At 47.2% G+C, this 8,451-nt stretch overlaps 1 long non-coding RNA gene across 1 annotated transcript; it reads left to right on the top strand.

Moving 5' to 3' along the window:
- The first annotated feature begins 1,381 nt into the window (after window positions 1-1,381).
- Window positions 1,382-6,809, top strand: LOC125488042. The gene is made up of 3 exons (XR_007266198.1): window positions 1,382-1,462; window positions 5,803-5,897; window positions 6,178-6,809. It is a non-coding gene; the product is annotated as an uncharacterized LOC125488042 (long non-coding RNA).
- The last annotated feature ends 1,642 nt before the right edge of the window (window positions 6,810-8,451 follow it).

An 8,451-nucleotide genomic window follows, 5' to 3' on the forward strand; every position in this document is an offset into this window, starting at 1 on the left:
AGAGATGGTCCAGGTAAACTTAAGGTTGGGGTGGAAGGTGTTAGTGAAGTGGATGAACTGTTCGAGCTCCTTGTGGGAGCACGAGGCGGCGCCGATACAGTCATCAATGTAACGGAGGAAGAGGTGGGGTTTAGGGCCGGTGTAGGTACGGAAGAGGGATTGTTCCACGTAACCTACAAAGAGGCAGGCGTAGCTTGGGCCCATGCGGGTACCCATGGCTACCCCCTTTGTCTGTAGGAAGTGGGAGGAATTGAAAGAGAAGTTGTTGAGTGTGAGGACGAGTTCGGCTAAGCGGATGAGGGTATCAGTGGAGGGGGACTGGTCGGGCCTGCGGGACAGGAAGAAGCGGAGGGGCTTAAGGCCATCTGCATGGGGAATGCAGGTGTAGAGGGACTGGACGTCCATGGTAAAGATGAGGTGTTGGGGACTGGGGAATTGGAAGTTCTGGAGGAGGTGGAGGGCGTGGGTGGTGTCACGGACATAGGTAGGGAGTTCCTGGACCAAGGGGGAGAAAATGGAGTCTAGATAGTTGGAGATCAGTTCGGTGGGGCAGGAGCAGGCGGAGACAATGGGTCGACCAGGGCATTCAGGTTTGTGGATTTTGGGAAGGAGATAGAAGCGGGCAGTGCGAGGTTGGGGAACGATGAGGTTGGAGGCCGTGGGTGGGAGGTCACCTGAGGTGATGAGGTTGTGGATGGTTTGCGAGATGATGGTTTGGTGCTCAGGGGTGGGGTCATGATCAAGGGGGCGGTAGGAGGAGGTGTCGGAGAGTTGGCGTCTGGCCTCGGCGATTTAGAGGTCAGTGCGTCATACTACAACTGCGCCTCCCTTGTCCACGGGTTTTATGGTGAAGTTGGGTTTGGAGCGGAGGGAGCGGAGGGCTGCACGTTCTGCGGGGGAGAGGTTGGAGTGGGTGAGAGGGGTGGAGAGGTTGAGGCGATTGATGTCTCGACGGCAGTTGGAGATGAAGAGGTCGAGGGAGGGTAGGAGGCCTTGGGGTGGTGTCCAGGAGGAGGGTGTGTGTTGGAAGCGGGAGAAGGGGTCAGTAGAGGGAGGGTTAGGTTCACGGTTAAAGAAATAAGCGTGGAGGCGGAGGCGGCGGAAAAACTGCTCTATGTCCAAGCGTGAGCGGTATTCGTTGATCTGTGGGTGGAGGGAGACAAAGGTGAGCCCTTTACTGAGGACTGACCGTTCGTCCTCAGTAAGGGGTAGGTCTGGGGGGATGGTGAAGACTCGGCAGGGCTGGGTGCTGCTGTCTCCTCTGGAGCTGCTGGCTGTGGAGGCTGTGGGCGGAGCTGTGTCGGCGTCGGCTGTGGGCGGAGTTGCGTCGGCGGTGGGCGGAGTTGTGCCGGCGTCGGCGGTGGGCGGAGTTGCGCCGGCGGTGGGTGGAGTTGCGTCCGCGTCGGTGATGGGCGGACCGGCGTCGGAGGTCGGAGGAGCGGGGTCGGCGGCGGCAGGAGCGGTGAGGGTGGTCGCGACTTCAGTGTCGGTGGCAACGGCCGCGATGGTGTTTGCTGTCCCGGAAGTGGGGATCCCGGCGGTGGCGGATGTGATGTCATCTGTGGGTTCTCCGATAGTGGCCTCATGGCCAATGGCGGCGGACCCATTGTGGGGAAGGTCCTGGGTACGGCTGGGGATTTGGGAGGTGGAGGAAGCCCGTTTTGGGTGGTAGGCACCAGTAAGTTTACTGTACTTACGGTTTTTAGTGTCCAATAAAGCTGAGTAGAATTGGGAGTTCAGGTTGTGGATCCTACGAAGAATAAAAAACAGGAGAGGTCCTTTGCAGGTCTGGGAGAGGGAGGCTCTGAGCTGGGGTAGGCTTGATTGTAGTGCCTGGAGATGCCGGCGCATTGCTGCAAGTGTGTGTTTCAGGAGTCGCAGGGAGAAACGCTTCTGAAGGATCTCAACACCATGAGTGTAGATATTAACACGGCTGGGGCCAAATTGGGAAGGCCTGAATGTGGATTGTAGTCCATTGGGGATGATCTGGTTCCGTAGGCAGGTGCTAAGGAAGGTGATGTGGCTGTAGTACCTGGTTTGCTTCAGGACGTGGTCGAGCAGTTTCAGGGCCGAAGAGATTACGAGAGAGTTGCAGTGGGAGAGAGATCCCTTGAGGTTTGTCCGGAGGGAGGAGGGTAACTTCTTCAGGTTCGGCATCCTTAGAAGAGGCTTTGCAGTGGGGTTAAAATTGAATCAGAGATAGTAGGAACTGCAGATGCTGGAGAATCCGAGACAACAAGGTGCAGGGCTGGATGAACACAGCAGGCCAAGCAGCATCATAGGAGCAGAGAGGCTGACGTTTCGGGCCTAGACCCTTCATCAGAAGAAGGGTCTCGGCCCGAATCTGCAGCATCTGCAGTTCCTACTATCTCAGGATAGATAGGTCCCCTGGGCCAGACGGGTTATACACAAGGTTACTCAAGGGAAGCGAGGGAAGAGATTGTTGCCCCTTTGACAATGATCTTTGCGTCCTCACTGTCCACTGGAGTAGTGCCAGAAGATTGGAACATGACAAATGTCATTCCCTTGTTCGAGAAAGGGAATAGGGATAATCCTGGAAATTACAGACCGGTCAGTCTTCCTTCTGTGGTTGGTAAATTATTGGAGAGGATTCTGCGAGATAGTACTTATGATTATTTGGAAAAGCACAGTTTGATTAGAAATATCCAGCATGGTTTTGTGAGGGGCAGATCATGTCTCACAAGCCTTATTGAATTCTTTGAGAATACGAAAAAACACATCGATGAAGGTAGAGCAGTGGATATAGTGTATATGGATTTCAGCAAGGCTTTTGATAAGGTTCTACATGGTATGCTCATTCAGAAAGTAAGGAGGCATGGGATTCAAGGAAATTTGGCTGTCTGGATACAAAACTGGCTGTCCAAAAGGAGACAGAGGCTGGGAGTAGATGGAAAGTATTCAGCCTGGAGCTCGGTGACCAATGGTGTTCCACAGGGATCTATTCTGGGACCTCTGCTCTTTGTGATCTTTATAAATGACTTGGATGAGGTAGTGGAAGGGTGGCTTAGTAAGTTTGCTGATGACATGAAGGTTGGTGAGGTTGTGGACAGCGTGGAGGGCTGTTGTAGGTTGCAATGGGACATTGACAGGATGCAGAGCTGGGCAAAGAAGTGGCAGATAGAATTCAATCTGGAGGAGTGTGAAGGGATTCATTTTGGAAGGTCGAATTTGAATGCAGAATACAGGGTTAATGGCAGGACTCTCTGCATTGTGGAGGAACAGAGGAATCTTGGGGTCTACGTCCATAGATCCCTCAAAGTTGCGACCCAAGTTGATAGGGTTGTAAAGAAGGCGTATGGTGTGTTGGCTTTCATTGACAGGGGAATTGAGTTGAAGAACCGTGAGGTTATGCTGCAGCTCTATAAAACTCTGGTTAGACCACACTTGGAATATTGTTTTCAGTTCTGGTCACCTCATTACAGGAAAGATGTGGAATCTTTAGAGAGGGTGCAGAGGAGATTTACCAGGGTGCTGCCTGGACTGGAGGACAGGTCTTATGAGGAAAGGTTGAGGGAGCTAGGCTTTTTTTTCATTGGAGTGAAGAAGGATGACAGTTGACTTGATAGAGGTGTACAAGTTGATGAGAGGCAGATATACAGTGGATAATCAGAGACTTTTTCCTAGGGCGGAAATGACTATTACGAGGGGGCATAATTTTCAGGTGATTGGAGGAAGGTATAGGGGAGACGTCAGAGGTAGGCTCTTTACACAGAGAATGGTGGGCGTGTGGAATGCATTGCCGGCAGTGGTAGTGGAGTCAGATACTTTAGAGCCTTTTAAACAACTCTTGGATAGGCACATGGAGGATAATATAATGCACGGTATGCAGGGTAGCTTGACCTTAGTAGGATAATATGTCAGCACAATATCGTGGGGCGAAAGGCCAGTCCTGTGCTGTACTGATCTCGAAAAAATTATGGTTTCAACTAATACGGATAGGTAAACACTCATGACAGTGGTCTGTAACTCTTTCCCTACATATGAGTACCTGGTACAGTTAGACAGAGAATAAAATCAAAAATCATTGTAAGTGAGAAAATAAACGCAGCCATTATGCAGAATAATAATCTATGTACGGTTTCACAGAAACCTTACCATGACGAAAGAGCCCATTCCACCCATCAAGTTTACATAATCCCTCCGAAGTGCATCCCGACCAGACCCAAAGCCATCTCTGTACCTCTTCATTTACCATGGTTAATCACCCTAGACCTGACACATCCCTGTACAGCATGACATGTTATCAGAGTCAAACCGCCTCACCTTCATATCTCTGGACTTGGGAGCAACCGGAGTAAGCCCACACAGTTACAAAAGAATGTGCAAATGACACAGACAGTGGTGGTGGAATCAACATTGAGTCTATGGCACGGGAAGCAGCAGTGCCTGTCGCTGAGACACCGTCCCATGCAAATTAATTTCACAAAAGTAATCTAGCAAAGGAGTTGGTAGATTTTATCCATTTAGAGAATTTTATGAAATAACACATTGCACAATCATCTTGGGAAGAATCTATTCTTGATTCAGTATTTTGCTATGATACAGACTTTATTTGTAACCTGAGTGCAAAATGTCCGTAGGGAATTAGCGAACATAACACATTGAATGTCATGTGAATCCATGAACAGATATAAAAGCAAATATAGTTCCCTTAATCTCTGTAAGCTTCTCCATCACTCTGTTCTGCAATGCTGAAGAGTGAAAAATGACTGATGTATGTTTAAAAACAAAACAAGAACGGGGTTAGCACGATAACGAGTCTCAATGACATATGTTTTAAAGTAGGCAGCGGGACAACTGCTGAGAAAGGCTGCCTTTGCACATAATCACAAATGCCTGGGATCAGGAAATAGAAAGCAGAAAGAGCTAGCATATTCCCTCCTTCCCAATACACTACCACATATTTGACAAACTGCTTGGGCCAGTTTTCAACTGATAACGAATTTACCAGTTGTGTAAGGAAGTCAGGCAACAAGTCTGTGTCCTGAAATAGGAGATAAGTGAAGATCAGGACACAATGAAACACATAGGATTCCCAATGATAAACTGGAGCCTACACATAATTTGAAGAGCTACACAGAAAACCAGTCGAAATCAGTCCACAGACCTTAAGTGGAGCCGTAAGATACTGACTGGTTTAACTCGCAGTCAAGACTCTTGAGGTCATGGATAAAGCCTTCTCCTTTTGAACAACGAGGTCATTTCATGTCTCTTCATGCAATTCGTCTGCACAATTATAAGGTAATGCACTTGGGCGGGATAAACGAGGCAATGGAATATAAGATGAAAGTTGGGAACTTTGGAAGCACCAAGGATCAGAGGGACCTTGGTATGCATGTGCACCGGTTACTGAAAGTATCAGGACAGGTAGATAATGCAGTTATGAGGGTGTATGGTAAAATTACATTTAATACTCGGGTTTACGCGCTGGCACATTATGCTGGAAATGCATCAAATGCTGTTTAGGCCACAGCTGGATTATTGTGTGCAGTTCTTCAATCCTCCTGCAAGATCTCCTCCAAGGCACTCTCCGTCCCCAATTAGAAATGCATCGCCATTCCCTCAGTGTCATTGTGTCAAGTTCCTGGAAATCCCTTCCTCGTGGCATTGCAGGTCTACCTACAGAACATGGGCTGCATCAGTTCAAGATTATATCATATATTCAAAATTATCCATGGTCTATGATTACTTTGCAGAATCGGTATAAAAATTGCTGAAGCTTGATATCTTGAGAATTAAATTTTGGACCCATATTTCTCTTATCTCCCTTTCTTACAGCAGATCTGATAACGATTGTGCTTCAGTCCCGAAGAAGATGCAGCCTTTCTAAGTACATCTCTGCCTATATGATATCCACGGCAGCAGCAGATCTCCTCGTAATGATCATTATTTTAATCTGATATCACATTCTCAATTATCATTTTCCAATGTCATTCCTGTCTATGCACATATCTCTAAGCTGAATTTATACATAACTGGTCTTGTTATCGATTTGTCTATTTGGTTCTCGGTTGCCTTCACTTTTGACCGCTTTTTTGTTCTGTTCTGTAGAAAGTATAAAACATATTAATATACTGTGAGAACTGCAGCTGCAGTCACAACCATGAGCTATGTCTTCGTCTGATTAAAAGACTGTCCGATACGTTTTGCTTACAGATTTCAGGAAATAATTAACAAGATGCACTGGAACTGCCTGCCAATTTATCTTCCTTCTCTTCAGTCCCCGGAATAATGTACATCTGATTTTACAGCATCGCTACAGTTTGGATTCCTTTTATTTTAATTGCCATGTTTAATTCATTGACAATTAGACATATTCTAGTGACCAGTAAAAACCACAGATAGCTTCAGAGACAGCTGAATGATCCTCAGCGCGATCCAGAAATGGAGTACGGAAAGAAATCCATCATTGTACTCTTTGCTATTTTGGCCTGCTTTGTACAACTTTGGCTGACAGCTGTTGTGAGTTCTGTAACTGCTAGCCTTGCAACTGCAACTTATCACTTCGGTAGAAAACCAGCATAGATTGCAGTTAAAACTGGAGCAATGCTCAGATGAAGTTACTGTTCAATCAAATGCATTTACGCACTGACCTCGAGGAAAATCAGAGAAACATTGATGAATCTCCTGAAACCTCCCTCTAAATTCATTACAGCATTCGTTAAACAGAGTAAGAAGAGGAGGTTGACTGTGTGTTGAAAGAATAGAATTCGGGTTTGAATTAAATTGGATACTCTTCCTGTGGCATTATTGTTAGGAACAATGAATAAAGTATTACGTGATTATCATTCTGTAGTATTGTGTCAAGAAAGGGAAAATTTCGTTTTCGAGTTGGTTCATGGGCTAGGACTGACGGCATTGAGAGCTTTATTTGTGAACATACAGTTTTATTAGCATCAGAAAAACCCTTGAAGTGAAGAGATAGAATTTGGTGGTTTAGAGCCTCAAATAAAATGTTGTTACCCATCAACAGGAATACAGTAGCACCAAAAATATTATAAAATTGCTGAAGTATGTCAGTTAGTGCATGTTTCACAAATAAGAAACCAGGAGGATTAAAATCTCAAGTGAGGTATCTTTACTCATGCTGACGATCGAGTTTAATGAGCTCTTGTATTTGCATTATTGTTGAAGTAAGAGTGAGTTTCGTTTGCAGGTTGTGGTGTACTGCAAAAAGAGATAACATCTGAAGCAAAGCATCTAGCAAATGCACAGCGTTTCCTCAGAAGGTAGCCGTTGCAGTTCTGCCAACATGAGTTGTAATGGAGATATAATGACAAATATTCGATGAAGTCTTTCTGTTTGTAATGACATTGAAGGGATAAGAACAATCCGTCTTCTTCATTCTCTAGTTTGAAGGAGCCCAAGTCGTCACACTGACCACTGCCTTCTCCTCCTTGTTTTTTGTTGGTAAGATGTAACTAGGGAGTGCGACAGGCTTCAGTCCTGGTGACAAATTATCAGCCGTCCCGCCCTTTGAGATGCTTCTCCCCGACCACCTCCAACTTGGCGATGTGAACTCCAGTGTGGTGTCATTGTTGCTTGATCTGATAGATGCCCGCCTGGCTTAGACCTATTTGTTTCTTTCAGTGACATGTTTCCAACTGCGTGGACCATAGATTTTCTTGAAGATAGATTTTCTGTTGAACACGAGGGCGATGTGTACCTAGTGTTCTGGTCGCTGGAGGATGTGTGGTGTCACGACTGCACACAGAGTTGCGACACCTCAGGCCAACTCTGCAGTTCATGATGTCAATGGGGTTGTGTGGGTGAGAGTCTGCCGCTGATGGAGGCCTGGAAGAAAGCCAAATATTTGTTGGTAGAGTCCCAGGAGGGTTTCCAGGGTGGCCCTGAAAGCATCAGCCCCCAGATTGGAGCGGGTCGCCTTTCAGAATATCGCAATCCCGTGTCCATTGGGAAAGCATGGGATTTGGAGCCTAGCCCAGGGCCTCTGGATGTGAGAACAGGAGGAATGAGGTGCTGCTCCTCGGTTTTGGCCACCCTTTGCATGCTGCAAAACCACCAAGAGAAAAAAAAAGGTTAAGGACGTGAGAGTTGGGGTGTCGGGGGGGGGGGGGGGGGTGCGCGTGGAGGTGGGGTGGGTTGTGGAGTGATAGATATGTCCCTTTATTCCTCCACCCTCCGAAAAGGCACTACTTCTTGTGATCTGAGGGCCCAAAAGAATCTGGTTCTGCCGTCACCTCCACTGTGGATGAATTGATACATTTTCCCAAAGAGCATTCTCCCTCCTCGCATGGGGAGTAGGGAACAAACCCGCACCCACAGACCTCCACGACTGAGCCACGCACCTCAGAGGCTGACGTCAACGTGGTCACTGATGTCTCACCCACGCCGCAAGAACCAGGAAGTGCCATAGCCAGACTTGCAGATTACACTGTTATAGATTAGGGACATAAAATGTAGTAAAGA

This window comes from Rhincodon typus, chromosome 48 (genome assembly GCF_021869965.1).
Source record: "Rhincodon typus isolate 14 chromosome 48, sRhiTyp1.1, whole genome shotgun sequence".
NCBI classification, from domain to species: domain Eukaryota; kingdom Metazoa; phylum Chordata; class Chondrichthyes; order Orectolobiformes; family Rhincodontidae; genus Rhincodon; species Rhincodon typus.